Below are 17161 nucleotides of genomic sequence, written 5' to 3'. Positions count from 1 at the left end.
AGAATCGGAGATAACACTTACATGTGATGTTGAAACCGGCCAAAGGGACAATTACTGCATTTCCAGAATTCAAACATGAAATGGAAACTTGAGAACAACGATCCCTCGAACTCCCAATAATTGTTCCCACTTTACAATTACAATTCGCCCATCTCATCCCATCTGTGTCCCTGCCATTAGATACCCCTGGACTTCCACCAACTCCCCCCTGTTCCTTGCTCTTCAACCCCCTCCTATCAGATACCCTCTTCTGCAGAACTTTATCACTTATATCTATCATCTTCCATCTCTTCAATACATGTTTCCCCATCTCCGGGTTTTACCTATCACCCACCGCTTTGTACTTCCTCCTCCCCTCTCTGATTATCTTGCTCTAACTTTGGATAATTTTTTTCCAGTCATGATGACTGTTCTTGGCACGAAACTTCAGCTGCTTACTACTTTGCATAGATCCTGTTCGGGCCTACAGCGCGGCACCAGCATTTTATGCAAATAAACAGCAGGTCTGATACATGGGTTGAGATTCTAATTTGGAGAAAGGTCAATTTTGAAGTTACAGAAACATACAAAACCTACAGCACGATACAGGCAGTTCGGCCCACAAAGCTGTGCCAAACATGTCCCAAACTTAGAACTACCTGGGCTTGTCCTATTGACCTATGATTTTCTTAGCTCCATGTAGACATCCTGGAATCTCTTAAAACACCCTATCGTTTCAGACTCCACCAATTTCTCCGGCAGCACATTCCACGCATTCACCACTCTCTGATTAAAAAAAAAACTTACCCTGGATATTTCCTCTGTGCCTATTTCCAAGCAGATTAAAATTTTGCCCTATCGTGCTAGCCATTTCTGCCCTGGGTAAAGGCCTCTGACTATCCACACGATAAATGCCTCTTATTATCTTGTACACCTGTGTCAGTTCACCTCTCATCCTCCGTCACTCAAAGGAGAATAGGTCGAGCTCACGCGACCAGGCATGCTCCCCAGTCCAGCCAACATTCTTGCTCATCTGCTCTGCGCCTTTTCAATGGTTTCCACGTCTTTCCTGTAGTGAGGCGTCCAGCACTGAGCACAGTACTCCAAGTGGGGTCTGACCATGGTCCTATTTAGCTGCAACACTACCTCTCGGCTCATAAAATTAATCCCACGACTGATGAAACCCAGTGCACTGCATGTCTTCTTAACCATAGAGTCAACCTGCGTTGCATCTGTAAATGTCCCAAGGACTTGGACACAACGACCCATCTGATCCTCCACACTGCCAAGAGTCTTGCCATTGACGCTGTGTTCTGCCATCATGCTTACCGTAACAAAATGAACCACTTCAAATTTATCAGGTTTGAATCTATCTGCCACTATTTCAGCAGAGCTTTGCATACTATTAATGGCCCGTGTAAACTCTGACAGCCCTCCACACTGTCAACAACACACCCCAACTTTGTGTCATCAGAAAATATACTAATACATCCCTCCACCTCTTCATCCACGTCATTAACAAAAGTTACAGCGAGTAGGGGCCCCAGAACAAATCGCTGAGGCACAGAACACGTCCCAGGCCTCCATGCAGAAAATGACCCGCCTGCAACCAGACTTTGCTTTCTGGGGACAAGCCAGTTTGGACTTGACAAAGCAATGTCCTCTTGGTTCACAGGCCCCTTACTTTCTCAATAAACCTTGCATGGTTGTACCTTATCAAATGCCTTGCTGAAATCCATATACACTACATCTATGGTTCTACCTTCATCAATATGCTTCGTCACATCCTCAAAAAAATTCAATCAGGTTCATAAGGTACAACCTGTCTTTGACAAAGCCATGCTGACTATTCGTAATCATATTATACCTGCGCAAATGTTCATAAATTCAGCCTCTCAGGATCTTCTCCATCAACTTAACCAAACATTGAAGCAAGACACGCTGGCCAATAATTTCCTCGGCTCTCCATACTACCTTTATTGAATAATGGAACAACATCGGCAAACCACCAAACATACAGAACCTCTCTCGTCCTCATTGATGATGATTATCAGCAATGAACCTGCAAGTGTGGATGAGGACCGGCTATATACTTGGCAAAGTTGTACTTGATAGCAATGAGTCCTTCAGGAGTGAGATTCTTTTCAGAGGACAAAACTTGTCTTGCCTGACAGAATCAAAGATCACAACCGGCATGTACCCATCGCTTTCCAGAGACATGCATGCTGTGGTTACGAAATATAAGGAGATGATTAATAGATCCAGACGGGTAGGTACAAATGAGGTACTTATGGAGTATAAGGAATGCAAGAGAACACTTAAGAAAAGAATCATGAAGGCTCAAAGAAAACATGAGGTTGCACGATCAGACCAGGTGAAGCAGAAACGAATCCTAACGAATCTACGGATATGCTGAGAGCAAATGTGTCGCAAGTGACAAAGTTGGTCCTCTGCAAGATCAAATTGCTAATGCATTTGTGTAGTCAAAATTAATGGTGGAACAACCTAAATAATTTTCCTCTTCTATATTTACTCAAGAGAATGACACAGTGTCGGTAAAGGTGAGGCAATGGGAGATTAACTTCATGGACTTTAACTTCTTTAACATCATTAACTTATTTGTTTTCAGAGGAGGAGATATTTGCTATCCTAGAAATCAGGATTGATAAATCACAAACCTGACAAGGTGTTCTATCGGAGCCTGCAGGATGCAAGTTTAGAAATTGACAGGGTCTAGCAGATATAATTAATATCCTTAGCGACAGTAAAGCTACCAGAGGTTCTCAGAATCCCTGATGTTGCCTCAGTGTTTAGAAATGCCTCGAAACATAAACCAGAACATTGTACACCGGGGAATCTGACATCAGTTGTGGGAATATTATTGCAAGATATTCTAAGTGACCGGACATAACTTATTTGCATCGACATGGAATGATAAAGGGCTGGTCACTGATCATGGATGAAGTTTTTCAATGAACTTACTAGGAAAGTGAATGAAGGCGAAGTAGTGGATGTTGTCTACATGGACCTCAGGAAGCTTTTTAATGAAGATCACTGGTACGTTGCTCAGGAAGATTCAGTCACTCAGTATTCAGGGTGATGTAGTCAATTAGATTAGACATCTGTTTCTCAGAGAAACCAGAGTGCGTTTGTAGATGATTGCCCTCGGACTGGAAGCCCATGAAAACTAGAGTGCCACAGGAATCAGTGCTCGGTCTATTGACCAGTTATCAACGGAACAAGGTTATGAAATTCACTACACGACTTGTAATTAATCGAAGCTTGCATATTGCTCCTGCAGAAACAGCAACATAACTCTGTTGAAACCTGGCCAACAACTTGGAAATAGAATACTTCTGTTCCCTCTGTACCAATACTCTGTGAGAAACTTGTCCAATTTACAACACCGAAATAGGGGATGTCCATTGGTCAGATATAAAGAAAGAAAACCTAAAGAACAATACAGGCCCTTCGCACCACAATGCTCTGCCAAACGTGTACTTCCTTTAGAAATTACCAAGGGAGACCCACAGCTTTCTATTTCTCTAAGCTCTATGTACCTATCCAGGAGTCCCTTTAAAACCCTATTATATCTGCCTAGAGCACAATTGCAGCCAACCCAGTCCATGCACTCACCTCTCTCTGAGTAAAATAACTTACCCCTGACCTCTGCTCTGTACCTTTTCGCCAGCACCATAAAACCGTGCGCTTCAAGTAATCGATCCTTTCTTCGTCCAGCTTTGGGCTTGGGGGTTCATTAACAGCAATCGTTTTCAAAGCAATTAGGTGGGCTGAAAAGACTCATTCTGTTCTTTATGACTCTAATGATGTGGATCAGATGAGAGGTGATGCTCTGCAAACGAACCTTATGGTGTCAGTTGCTAAAGAGCAGGCCCTCCAGGGTTGTGATCTCGGGAGTGGTAGTTGTGCCTCGAAGTAATGAGTGCAGAATTAGGAAGAATATTCGGTTGAATAATCGAAGTAGTTGAGCAGTTACTGTGGGATGAGGGAACAAGATGTTTTGGATCACTGGGAAGGTGATAACTTTACAGAGAGTCAGTTTGCACTGGAGGAAGGGGACTAATATTTGTTAATGCTGCATGGTGGGGTTTAATAGAGAGTTGCAGGGTGATAGGAACCAGAGTGCCGGAGCAGTTAGTGGAGAGGGTATGGAAACAGACGTTGATGACCTCAAGCAAAGTCAGGAATCAAAAAGTTGAGCATGGTGTAACTGGCGTCCTGACCTTCAGAATGATCGTAGGAAAGGTGAATGAGCTCAGATCCCGGATCAACAGCTGGAAATATGACGTTGTGGCTATGACCCAGAATTGATAGCAGGAGAGGCAAGTGATGTGGGTCAGTTTTCCGAGGTGCCGTTTTAGTTTTGATGTGCCGAGCGTGAGGGATTAAAGGAGAAAGAGTGGCATTGCTAATCAGGGATATTGTGAGGGCAGTACTACATCAGGACAGACTGAAGAGCTCTTCTGGTGTGGTGAAATAGGAGCAAATAAGAAAAAAGAAAGGTGTTACCATATTACTGGGGCTAAGCCACAGACGACTGAAAAGTCCGAGAGATTTAGAGGAACAAATTTTCCAAGAAGTCAGGTTCTATAATTATAAGGATGCGATAAAAGGGGGATTCATCTTTCCATATATTCACTGCTACTTCCTCACAGTGTAGAAGTCCCGATGAGGGTGCAGATCTGCTATTAGGGAATGAGACAAGAGAAGTGACTGAAGTTGGTGTAGGGGAACACTTTTCATCCAGCGCCCACAGTGCCATTCATTAGAAAGTCCTCATGCAAAAAGATCGATGAGAAACCTGCCGATGCCGGAAATCCATGGTGAAGGCCAAAGGAGGCAATTACTGCATCTCCAGAAATCAAAGATGAATTGGAAACATGAGAACAGCGATCTCTCGAACTTCCAATTGTCTGTATTGTCGTAACTTCCGGTTCCTTTTTAAACTTTTTTCTCCCTTCCTGATTTGTGAGTTTTCTATGCAGTATGTTTAACCCTTTACATACTACATTGTTTATTTAAGGAAAATGGATATTATTAATTATTTTATCATTATTAATTTTGTTTCATGGAATATGAACGGTTTGAATCATCCAATTAAATTGAAGAAGATTTTTAGAGTTTTTCAAAGACTGAATGCTCAGATTATTTTTGCGCAGGAAACTCATGTGAGGAAAGAAGGTAATCAGCGCTTCTTTAGGTTTTGGAAAGACTAACGGTTTCACTGTAACTCGTCAACTAAGGTGAAAGGTGTTTCTTTTTTTATAGACTCCTGGATTTCATTTGTTCACTAAGATACAATTTCAGACCCATATGGTAGATTTCTATTAAACACTGGTTCACTTTATAACAATAAATTAGTTTTGGTTAATATTCATGCACCAAATACTAACTATCTTGAATTCGTTAAGCACTTTTTTTTGTATTTCTTCCCAATTTAATTGAATATATGGTAACAATGGGTGGAGATTTTAATTGTTGTCTGAATCCTATGATGGATAAGTTTGCACCCAATCAGGTACTTACAAACAAATTTGCTATTTTTATTAATTCCTTCTCAGTTGAATCTGGAATTTTTGAAATTTGGAGGTTTTTACATCCTAATGAAAAACAGTTCCCTTTTTCCCCTCATGTTTATCATAATTACTCTAGAACTGATTACATTTTTATTGATTCTCGATTAGTTTCATTTATCACTGCCTGTGAATATGATACAATTGCCATTTCTGCTCATGCTCCTTTGAAATTATCAGTTACGTTAACTGATGTAACCTTTAGTACTAAGCAATGGCGGTTCAACTCTATTTTACTTCAGGGCTTAAATTTTGTTAATTTATTAAAAAAACAGATTGCCTTTTTTCAACTAACTCAACGGAAGAAATTTTCAGTGGGATATTATGCGATGCCTTTAAAACATATATCAGAAGGCAAATTATTTCACACTCTGCTGGATTGAAAAAAACAAATTAATATTAAAATAAGTACATTGTTTGATAAGATTAAAGAAATTGATAGAAAATATTCTATTGCTCCCAATTTGTAGCTTTATAAAGAGAGAGTTGAACGTCAGATGCAACATCGTTTGTTATTAACATTCCCGATTGAAAATCAGTTACTTTAAACTAAGGGGCAATTATATGTGTGTGTGTGTGTGTGTGTGTGTGTGTGTGTGTGTGTGTGTGTGTGTGTGTGTGTGTGTGTGTGTGTGTGTGTGTGTGTGTGTGTTGAAAAATGGGGTAAATTATTGGCTAACCAATTAAAAGCTGCTTTGGCGAAACTTCAGATTAATAGGGTTCATAAACAGGATGTTATTTTGACGGTTGAACATTTTTTCGAGAATTTTATACAAATTTATACCAATCAGAATGTCCTGATGATTCTACCATAATGCATGAATTTTTATGGAAATTAAATATTCTGAAATTATCAGTTGATGAACGTTTAGTATTAGACACACCCATTACTGAAGAGGAAATAAAGAAAACAATTTATTCAATGAATTCTTGTAAAGCACCTGGTGCGGATGGGTATACAGCTGAATTTTTAAAATATTTTTCCGATTTACTTTCTCCCTGGTTAGGTAAAATTTTTAAGGATGCTTTATTTGTAGGTAAATTACCACAATCCTTTTATGAAGCATCTGTTTCTTTAATTCCTAAAAAATGATAAAGATCTCACTGAATGTGCATCATACAGCCCTATATATTTGTTGAATGTGGAATATAAGATCCTTTCTAAAATGTTAGCAATTAGATTGGAGAATTTTTGCCACAAATTGTTTCCGAGGATCAGACAGGATTTATTAAAAATCGTTATTCACATTTTAATGTTTGGAGGTTAATGAATCAGGCTCTTCCTCTCATCCGTCAGTGCCGAACATATCCTCTCTCTACTCCTGTGGATATTGCGCCTGGTCATGCCGTGCATAACCCTCCCATTCATGTTGAATCCCATGTCCTCTTCAATGTTGAAATCGGTCCATCAATTCCGCTGGAAGCTCCCTCCGAACTCTCAGTACCCGGTTACGATGTTCCTCAGCTTATTGCCCTGAACTATTTCTCCTGTAACCTATGAGCCTTACTTCTACTCTGATCAAACCTCAGTGGAAGACGCCTGCTTGTATTTTTCCTATCTATACCTCTCACAGATGTGTACATTTCGGAGAGAATTCCCCTCTTACTCCGAGGCTTCAGGGAATCCGAACCTATTGCTAACCTACTCAATCTTTCCCTCTAACTCCGGACCTCAGGTCCCGGCATCATACTTGTAAACTTTCTCCGTACTCCGTCAAAGTCGTTGATATCGGCCATGCTGGTAGGTGACCAGAACACATGCAATACTCCATATTAGACATCACCAAAGTCTTGTACAACTTCGACACAGCATCACAACTCCTGTACTCATCACTTTGATGTCTGAATGCCGATGTTCTCCTCCCGAAGCCATCGACCTGTGTGGCCACGTTGATGTAATTGAGGAACGGCATTCCCAGTTCTCTCTGTTAGACCGCACTACTCAGTGCTCTGCCTTTCACTGTGCAGATCCTACCACGGGTTGTCCTCCGAAAGTGCTAAATACATACACTTATCTGTATTCAATGCCATTAGTCACTCTCACGGTCCATTTCGCAACCAATAATGGCGCCATCCGCAAATCTGCATCTTCCGAGTATCATATTTTCAATCAGATCGTTGTTTAGATGAGATATAACAACGGACCCAGCACCGACCCCTGCGGCAGTCCACTAATGACAGGCCTCTTGTCAGAGAGTCCACCATTGCCACCAGTCTCTGGATTGTCTCTCTAAGCCAGGGGTTGCCAGCCTTTTTTTTGTGTCATGGAGCCCGTCCATTAACCGAGATGACTGCGGACACCAGGAAGGGAACCACTGCTGTAAGCCAATGCTGAATCCAATTTGCTACATCATCCTCAATGCCAAGTGTCTGAACATTCTGGGCCAACCTCTCATGTGAGGCATTGACAAAGGGTTTGCTAAAGTTCATGCGGGAACAACCCGCTGCTATTCTTTCAATAACTGCCCTGGTATCCTCCCCGAAAAACGTCGGAAGACTGATGAGTTACGACCTAACACGGACAGAGCCACATTAGCGGACTATCCCCAATCAGTCCCTATGTATCCATATTCTCGGTCCCGCAGAATATCTGCCGATCTTTTCCAACGCCTATCATTTCCAACCTTATTCCCAGAGCCTTTATTAAGTAACAGAACACATCAGCAATCCTCCAGTACTCCGGTATTTCACCCGTGGTGTGGATAAACAATTTGGCTGATGCAGAATGTCGCTAATCCAACACGTTGGCAGATGTTGTAAATTAACACAAGCTGAAATCTTATTTTGAGTTTTACAATCAAAAAAACATTTGCCATTAGTTGTCTAATCTGGGCTTAGACTGCGTTGTAAAACTCAGCACTGAGTGCGGATTTGATCCGGTTGCAGGACGGCCTGGTATGGAAACACCAAAGCCCCAGAACGGAAACACCGACACAAAGTGTAGGAAACAGCCCGTTCCATCACAGGACAATCCCTTCCCACCAGACATGGAAAAAAAGACAAGCCATTAGTAGGGAAATCTACAACGTGCACTGCCAGAGGCAAGCAGCATCCGTAGTCAAGGATGCCCAAGTTCCACGTGCTGCTCTTTTCTCGCGGTTACCATCGGGAAAGATGTATCGGGGCTTCGGACTCATCACATCAGCGTGGACTTCTTCACTCGCCGCAAACCTGAGCGGAATGAACTCACTATCAAGGGCTCTGTAAGTCATGCTCTAGGTATTTATTGATGTATTTATCTATCTATCTATCTATCTATCTATCTATCTATCTATCTATCTATCTATCTATCTATCTATCTATCTATCTATCTATCTATCTATCTATCTATCTATTTCTGTGTCTATTATTTAGGTAAATAGGACCTGATTAGAAATAGCCAACGCGTCTCCAAGCGTGTAGGTTATGTCTAACTAACGGAGATGGGAGTAGACTCTCACATGGTGGCTTGGATAGTGGACTACTTGACAGATAGACCTCAGTATGTGCGGTTGGGAGACTGTAGGTCAGACACGGTGGTCAGCAGCACAGGAGCACCGCAGGGGACCGTGCTCTCTCCGGTCCTGTTCACCCTGAACACATCAGACTTCCAATATAACTCGGAGTCCTGCCATGTGCAGAAGTTCGCTGATGACACGGCCATAGTGGGGTGTGTCAGGAATGGACAGGAGGAAGAGTATAGGAAACTGGACTGCCAACATAGATGCCTTGTGCAGGAAGGCAGAGTCGACAGTACTTCCTTAGAAGGTTGGCGTCATTCAATGTTTGTAGTGAGATGCTGAAGATGTTCTATAGGTCAGTTGTGGAGAGCGCCCTCTTCTTTGTGGTGGCGTGTTAGGGAGGCAGCATTAAGAAGAGGGACGCCTCACGTCTTAATAAGCTGGTACGGAAGGCGGGCTCTGTCGTGGGCAAAGTACTGGAGAGTAAAACATCGGTAGCAGAGCGAAGGGCGCTGAGTAGGCTCCGGTCAATTATGGAAAACCCTGAACATCCTCTACATAGCAACATCCAGAGACAGAGAAGCAGTTTCAGCGACAGGTTGCTATCGATGCAATGCTCCTCAGACAGGATGCAGAGATCAATACTCCCCAATGCCATTCGGCTTTACAATTCAACCGCCAGGAGTAAGATATGTTACAGTGCCGGGGTTAGGACTCCATGTATTTAAGTAAACTACATAAGAACTTTTTAAAAGCTATTATTAATGCTTTTTGAGAGGGTGATTTTAGATGCATATCATATTTTTACTGAGTTAAGTATTGTATGTAATTAGTTTTGCTACAATAAGTGTATGGGACATTGGAAAAAATGTTGAATTTCCCCATGGGGATGAATAAAGTATCTATCTATCATCTATCTATCTACCTATGACACGGCCATAGTGGGGTGTGTCAGGAATGGACAGCAGAAAGAGTATAGGAAACTGATACAGGACTTTGTGATATGGTGCAACTCAAACTACCTGCGTCTCAATATCACCAAGACCAAGGAGATGGTGGTGGACTTTAGGAGATATAGGCCTCATATGGAGCCAGTGATCATTAATGGAGAATGTGTGGAGCAGGTTAAGACCTACAAGTATTTGGGAGTGCAGTTAGACGAGAAGCTAGACTGGACTGCCAACACAGATGCCTTGTGCAGGAAGGCACAGAGTCGACTGTACTTCCTTAGAAGGTTGGCGTCATTCAATGTTTGTAGTGAGATGCTGAAGATGTTCTATAGGTCAGTTGTGGAGAGCGCCCTCTTCTTTGTGGTGGCGTGTTGGGGAGGCAGCATTAAAAAGAGGGACGCATCACGTCTTAATAAACTGGTAAGGAAGGCGGGCTCTGTCGTGGGTACAGAACTGGAGAGTATGACATCGGTAGCAGAGCGAAGGGCGCTGAGTAGGCTACGGTCAATCATGGAAAACCCTGAACATCCACTGCATAGCACCATCCAGAGACAGAGAAGCAGCTTCAGCGACAGGTTGCTATCGATGCAATGCTCCTCAGACAGGATGAAGAGATCAATACTCCCCAATGCCATTCGGCTTTACATTTCAACCGCCAGGGGTAAGATTTGTTAAAGTGCCGGAGTTAGGACTGAGCTTAAGTTACCATTCAATGTATTTTAGTAAACTATTTAAGAACTTTTTAAAAGCTATTTATTAATGCTTTTTGAGAGGGTGATTTTAGATGCATATCATAATATACTGAGTTAAGTATTGAATGTAATTAGTTTTGCTACAATAAATGTATGGGACATTGGAAAAAATGTTGAATTTCCCCATAGGGATGAATAAAGTATCTATCTATCTATCTATCTATCTATCTATCTATCTATCTATCTATCTATCTATCTATCTATCTATCTATCTATCTATCTATCTATCTATCTATCTAACTAACTAACTAACTTTGTGGCGTTTTCAGCGTAGGTACAAGCAGAAGCAGTGGATGCTGTCGACATGGATTGTGGGAAGATCTTCGGCACGGTCTCGCATGGCAGGTTGCTCAAGAAGGCTCAGTCCCTTGTCAATCAATATGAGGCAGTAAGCTGGATTCGGCATTGTCTTCGGAGAAGAAGCCAGAGAGTGATAGTGGATGGTGGTCTCTCTGACTGGAGGCTTGTGACAACTGGTGCGCTGCAGGGATTTGTAAGTATTTGGATAGGCACAGCTGATCCGGTCAGCTTTTGGGCTTTGTGTGTGTGATAGTGTTTGCCTTACTAACCTTGTGCAGTTTTCTAAGAAGATTACTTCTGATAAAGTAATTTTCTAAAATTACTTTTAATGGAATAATTTAAAATAGAAAGTAGAAAGTAATCTTCTCAGGAAGATTGATGAAGGAAAGGCAGCAGCTTGTCCGCTGGTGTTCATCAATAATACAAATGATCTGGATGATGATGATGAAGAAAATTGGGTCGGCAAATTTTCGGATGACGGCACGATTGTAAGTGTGGTGGGCAGCCTGGAAGTCTGTCAAAGATTGCAGCGGTCTGTGCAATCTGGAAAAATGGAATGCCATTGGCAGACGGAAGATGCGAGAATGGAGATACCTTTTCAGAGCAGCTTTTGATTTAGTTGCCCTCACGAGGGAAATAGCAATCCTGCATTGAGAGTTGCGTGCTGAACCTTATTTGATCGGGGAGCTTACGGTGAAGGAATTCACTCTGCGGTGTGAGAGGGCGAAACTGAAACTAGATGTGTTTGTATTACAGATAAAGAAAGGGAATCAGGGGAGCATCAGAGAGGTTTGGGAATAGTTGATTAGGATGGGGCAGTAGCAGGGATGGCAGCAGATACCAGAGCAAAATTGGCTGGAGTGAACTGAGGCTGTTCCTGTGTATAATCGTCTTATCAAGATCGGAAAGGAAGTAGGAAGATGCTGGAAGAAGACAATTATGAAGGGAAGGAAGACAACCTGAAAGCTGAAAGCTGAAGCCAGCTGAGTAGGAGAGTGGCCGGATGAAGGTAAAAGCTTCTCTCCCCATTATTGCCGATTACAACAATCTGATCTCTGAAGTGTTTGTAGAAGCACAAACTGTTTCCTTATTGAACTGAAGTGTGTTTTGGAACGCAGTCATAGGCCTGTGATGCCTCTCACGTTTCAGCTTTGCAACCAGTTTGTGTTGGGGACAGCTACCCTCTTCAGTCCTGAGAGACACTCTCCAAGAAGCAACACTGAAGTGTTCAGTATGCCCAGCTGAGAGTCGGTGCAGTCCCCGTCCGCACGATTCTCCGTCGGTAGATTTTATCTGATTTCGGTCCGTTGCTGCTGACATACTCGCATTCACGAACTCTTTGACGCATTGTCTCAGAATTACTTCCGTTTGCGGAGTTTTCTTTCTCTGCAAAGTATTTTTGGCAGCGTTTGCCTGTTCATGTGTAGTATTTCGCTAAACAAAATATTTCGTTTCTTTTTCTTTCCCCACTCTGTTGTAAATGTTAGTAAGATAAAAGGCTGCATATTTTGATAATTAACTTATCGAAACTTAACTAATTTAGAAAAAGTACTGCCCGTCGAACAATATTCAGATTCATATTTTAGTTCAGGAATTTAATAACGTCTTATTTTAATTTTGATAGATCTGATAAGAATGTACTTAATCTGCTGGTCGTAAAAAGATAAACCATTGTTTTGGTTTTGAGAAGCCACCTGTCTGCGTTACTATGGAGACGAGTTGAACGAGTCGAAGGAACAGAATAGATGGATTGTTTGGAAATTTTCATATTGTAAACGTGGTCTTGGTAAGCTTAGAGATAGTACTGAGTTTGGTAAACATGGGTGATAGATTGGCACCTATCCAGGGTGAAGTTTATTCAGCAATACATCTAACAGGCAAGCTTGTGGCTGACGACCCACACACAGATACTGATGTGAACCGCACGTGCGCAATGACCCGAAACATGTCGAGAAAGGCAGCTAACCCAGATAACAAAGACAGGGGTTTAACTTATGAAAACTTCTCATAGACTTTTCTTGCTTCCATGTCACATCAGGATCTGGGTAGTAAGGAGGATGAGAAAGGCTTGTCCTTGTCCAGGTATGAATTTATAGCGGAACAAAGTCTGAAATTGCTGCATTAAAGAAGATAGCTCTCACAGAAAAGGAGGTCCAGAGCGAGTCAGTAGGAGATTATCTTAAGGATGGAGTGTTACTGAGGAAGTGGAGATCACCTACCGTGCCTGCAAGTGACGATTGGAACATTGAACATCAAGTTGTGGTCCAGAAAGTTTACAGGGCTGAGATTTTAAACATGGCTCATAGTATGCCTTTAGGTGGACACTTTGGAGTGAGAAAGACAGTAAACAGTATTATTTGGTAAAAGACCTTATAGAATTTTTCACACTGGTAAGTCTACCTAAAGAAATTCAATCTGACCAGTGTAGTAACTTTTGTTTCGAAAACATTCCAGGGGACAGTTAACGAATTGAGAGCTAAGCACATTGTGTCACCTTTGACCCTACTCAGACTGCAATAGTCAGATCAGAATGTGAGTATGAGCATGCTTAGTTTTGTTTCGGAATTCAGAGACAGACTTAACAAGGCTTGTGGTCTTGCAAAGCAGAATTCACAGCACTCTCAGATAAACATGAAACAGGGGTATGACAGAAGAGCGAGGGAGCAGAGATATCGTGCTGGGGAAAGGGTCCTGATGCTGTTCCCTCTCCTTACCAACCCCCTTCAAGCGAGATTTAGTGGACCATATGAAATAATTAAGAAAATTGATTCTTTAAATTATGTTATTAGGACTCCTGACCGGTGAAAGGATACCCAGCTCGTCCACGTAAATATGATCAAACGTTATCATGACCCCGATCCTGCACCAGTGAGTACTGTTATGACAACGGAGGAGATGGTGGTGTCTGGTACTGGGATACCAGAGCTCCATGTCGTTTCCACAAGACTCAGAAACTCTGATGTTTTGAAAAATCTTGATGGAAAGACGCAACATTTGCAGTCAAAGCAACGAAAACAACAGAAGAGTTTAATTAACAAGTATAAAGATTTATTCCCTGACATTCCTGCGGTGCATGACGTAATTGTAGATGAAGTTGATCCCATTAAGCAGCACCCTTACACAATGAGCAAAGACAAAAATATAATGGTTGAACAAGAAACTGAATGCATGCTAACAGCTGGCATAATTAGGCCATCCACTTCAGACCGGGCGTCACCGTGCGTGATTGTCCCAACATCGGATGGGAGTATGAGATTCTGTACTGATTACAGAAAAGATAATGCAGTAACTAAGTCAGATGCTTATCCCATTCCAAAAGTGGATGACTGTATTGACAGAGTGGGGAAAGCTAAATACCTTACAAAGTTTGACATGTTGAAAGGTTACAGGTGTGTTCCTTTAACAGAAAGAGCTAAAGAAATATCTGTATTTGTGACCACATCTGGATTATATGAGTACAATGTTTTACCCTTTGCGATGAAAAATGGTCCAGGGACGTTCAAAAGGATGACGAATTCAGTGATTCAGGGTTTAGAGAATACAGGGGCTTATACTAATGACTTGGTTGCATGGATTAACACCTGGGAGGAGTATATACCAGCAGTGGAGAAACTGTTTGAAAGGCTGTCCTAGGCAAATCTCTCTGTAAAACTTGCTGAAAGTGAATTTGGTCACGCCACTGTCACGTATCTTGGCTATGTTGTAGACCAGAGCCAACTGGCACCTGGTCAGGCTATTGCTGAGGTTCGCTTTCCGACGGGCAAGAAAGCATTACGAAGGTTGTTGGGAATGGTTGGGTATTACCGTAAGTTTTGTAAGAACTTTACAGACATCGCTCTCCCCCTAACTAAACTCTTAGGGAAGAGTGAAAGGTTTGTGTAGAGTGACCTTTGCCAGGAGACATTTGACCGCCTGAAAACCATTCTGTGTTATCACCCTGTGCTCAAAGCCCCTGATTTCAGTAAACCATTTTCAATGGCGGTAGACGCTCGTGGTGAAGCTGCTGGGGCGGTATTGTTGCAAAAGGATTATGATGAAATTGAACATCCAGCAGCTTATTTCTCAAAGAAATTTAATGTGCATCAGAAGAATTACGCCGCCGTTGAAAAAAAGCAGCTATCATTGAAATACTTCGATGTCTACATATGCCCTGCGCAGAAACCACTTGCGATTTACACGGACCATAATCTGTTAGTGTTTTTGGGTAAAATGAATGCTAAGAATAGAAGGTTGCTTAACTGGAGTCTGATCTTGTAACAGTATGATATGGAAATAGAACACGTGATAGGTACTGACAATATTGTAGCAGATTGTTTGTCTAGATGTTAAGTTTAAGTTTGTAATGCTTTGCTATGTTACCTGATAATTACACATGTATTGCTTTGAGCTATATAATCGTTAGTTAAGACAAAGATTTTGCTGTTTCATCAATTTTGTTTTCTAAAAGGAGAGAGGTGTGACGAGATTTGAATGATTATTCTAAAGTAGACTGTTCCTTTAACAAGAAAGAGAGGGAGCGAACAGTTTGTGTGCTAATTCAGCAGAGATAGAGAGAAAGTCTGTGAGTTGTCCTGGAAACTGAAAGGCGTTGCTATACGATGGACAGCTCGTGTTCAGCACTTGGAGACATATGCAAGGTCAGTCGACTTTTTAATCAGACACACGAGACACACAGGATACTCAATACGCCAGAGGCAACGAGGACACTGGTGAGTTTTGTGTGCCCACGACGAGAGTGGGGTTTTTGCTCACAGTGTGGACAAAGGAGTGACCGGTGGAGAGCTATCGGTATGTTTAACCCTGGCCTGGGCTGATAGCGTTACCGTGGAAACGGTCCATTTCTGTGGACACAAGTTTGTGACTTTAAGTAAGTTTCGGGAACAGGAAGACGACGTGAAGGATCGGCATCGGCATTGGAAGACAAACCAACACTATTTCTCTCTCTCCAACTCTACTCAAACCAAATTCCAGAACTGAACTGATTACTTACCATCCCACCGTAAGACTGTATCGCCCAATCACCTGAGCTGGAGAAGCTTATTCTCTCACCTATATACTCTGCTAACCTGTTTACCTTATCTTGTTTTATATAACGTTATTCACGTAGTTACTGATAAAATAGAGTTCATAACGGTAGGCTCAGACTCCAGGTGTGTCCATTTCTGCTGGTTATTTAACCTGTTACGGGGTAAGTCACAACTCCATCCCTCCCTGTCACATTGATCCCCCTCTCCACCCCATCTCGCGATCTACTTCTCTAACCCGCCTTCGCGACAACCCTCCCTTCCTCTCCCGCCTACCCTCTGCATGACGCCCTCTCTCCCCTTCTCCGACCTGACCCTCACGGCCTCGGCGACACTCCACTGAAATCGACTTCCTGCCCTCTTTGGTGCCCATTGTCCTTCCCGATCGGGACCGTGCCTGCCGGCCGGCGAGAGCTAAAGTACCCCGGTGGGGGGGGGGGGGGGATGTTGGACGCGGATGGGATACAGACAGCCCACTTTCCAGTCGGCAGTCCTGTCCCAGGCGGTAAGGGTGCGGAAGGCGCGGGAACATTCCTAGTGTGTATACCGAGGGTCCTCGCTTGCGAAGTGTTTCGGGTCGATAGGTCGTGAGGCCGAAGAAACTGTAGAAAGATGAGGGAAGAATGGAGATTTACCTCACTCCGTGATCCACGTGGGAGAGCCTGTCCGGTAGGTGGGTGATCAGAAGTCAGGGCACTCATGTGTTTGGCGGTGCCCATGGGCTCGGGGATTCCGTAGCCTGGAGCTCAAAGGAAGGCTGGAGTGAAAGCATGAGAATGCGGGGCTGGGCCGTTAGGGGGAGCTACTGGATGGAGGGATGGGGCTGGGGAGCTCGATTTGTCATTTCAGGTATTTATGGAACAACATAAAACCTAACACTTTTGATAAATACAGTAAAATTCGTATTTTAGTGTGCTTCACTCTGTACTAGCACCCACACTTTGTAAACGGGGACACACACTAATCCCAGAGGACTGTGCTAGGACCAAAGTAATGTCACCATCCCGCAATGTCTCCTAGCCTCGTGTCACCCCAAACTAACCCCACTGCCCCGTTGTCCCAGCTTATTCCCCATAGCCCTGTGTCAGTCCTTAAACTAATCCCGCTGCCCTGCTCTCTCTC

Source organism: Hemitrygon akajei, unplaced genomic scaffold (genome assembly GCF_048418815.1).
Source record: "Hemitrygon akajei unplaced genomic scaffold, sHemAka1.3 Scf000047, whole genome shotgun sequence".
Lineage (NCBI taxonomy): Eukaryota > Metazoa > Chordata > Chondrichthyes > Myliobatiformes > Dasyatidae > Hemitrygon > Hemitrygon akajei.
Note: the sequence above shows the minus strand (reverse complement) of the source record.